Raw genomic sequence first — 1,457 nt, 5'->3', positions numbered from 1 at the left:
CCGCCCACGGGCCGCCCGGGACACCCTATGGACAGCGTATGGACACTGGGGGCACCCATGGGACATCCTGTGGGCACCCTATGGACACCGGGAACACCCTATGGACACTGGGGCCAGCCACAGGACATCGGGGACCCCCTGTGGATAACGGGGACCCCCCCAGGACATCGGGGACACCCTATGGATAACGGGGACCCCCTGTGGATAACAACGGGGACCCCCAGGACATCGGGGACACCCTATGGATAACGGGGACCCCCTGTGGATAACAACGGGGACCCCCAGGACATCGGGGACACCCTATGGACACGCTGTGGACATCGGGGACACCCTGGACACCCTACGGATACCCTATGGACAGCCTATGGATAACGGGGACACCCAGGGGACCCCTGGGGACACCCCAAGGACACCCATGGGACACCCTGTGGACAGCCTATGGATAACGGCGGCACCCACGGGACATTGGGGACACCCTATGGACACCCTATGGACAATGGGGACCCCAGGGGACACCCCAAGGACACCCAGCCCCCCCCATGGCTTCTGCGGGGACCCCTGGGGACCCCCCACCCTGGGGACCCCCCCCAGGGACACCCGGAGTGACCCCCCTCCCCCCCATGGGGACACCCCCCAACCAGGGTCCCATTGGGGACCTGTGTCCCCTCCCCCCCCGCCTAGGGGACCCCCGCACCCCGGTCCCCATTTTAGGGCAAAACAGACCCAAAACCGCCCGGTTTTGACCGTTCTGCCCCGTTTTCAAGGGGGGGGGGGGGTGACACTTGTCCCTGTCACCCCCCTGCCCCCTCCCCCAAAAAACAGAAGCTGGTTTGGGGWCAAAACCCCAAATCCGGCCACTTTTGAGCCCTCCCCCCCCAGCTCCCTTCTGGCCCCCAAAATCCTCCTTTTTGACCCCAAAAACGGCCGCCCCCCCCCCTTTAACCGCGTGACTTTGTACTAGGGGGCGGAGCCTCGGGAAAGGGGGCGGGGCCGCTGCTCTCCCCGCCCCCCCACTCTAATTATTGACAAATAAAGGAAATAATAATAATAATAATTGAAGGGCAAGGCGGGGGGAGGGGGAGGAAAAAGGCCGAAACGTGCTGGGCTTTTTTGGGGCGAATTCAGGGCGTTTCAGGAAAAAAAAACAATAAAAAGGATTTTTAAAAAAGGCAAGTAAGAAAAAAGCTCAGACTGTTTTTTCGGGGGTCATTGGGCACCGTTGGCCTAAATCGCCTTTTTTCTGCCTCCGTTTTTTTCCCCAGAGTCCCAAATCCCCCTGTTTTCACCCCAAAATTGCCCCAGGGCTCCTCATATCCTCATTTTTTGCTTTTCTATGGGTCTGAGGAGCCCAAATCGGCCTTTTTGGACCCGAAAAATATTTCTCTAGGGAACCTGGCCGTTTTGGGGGCTGTTTTGGCCTCGGTTTTGAGGAAATGTGGTTGGTTTTAGTTATTTTC

Source organism: Nothoprocta perdicaria, unplaced genomic scaffold (genome assembly GCF_003342845.1).
Source record: "Nothoprocta perdicaria isolate Ctin4 unplaced genomic scaffold, notPer1 scaffold_880, whole genome shotgun sequence".
Lineage (NCBI taxonomy): Eukaryota > Metazoa > Chordata > Aves > Tinamiformes > Tinamidae > Nothoprocta > Nothoprocta perdicaria.
This window is presented reverse-complemented; position numbering follows the sequence as displayed.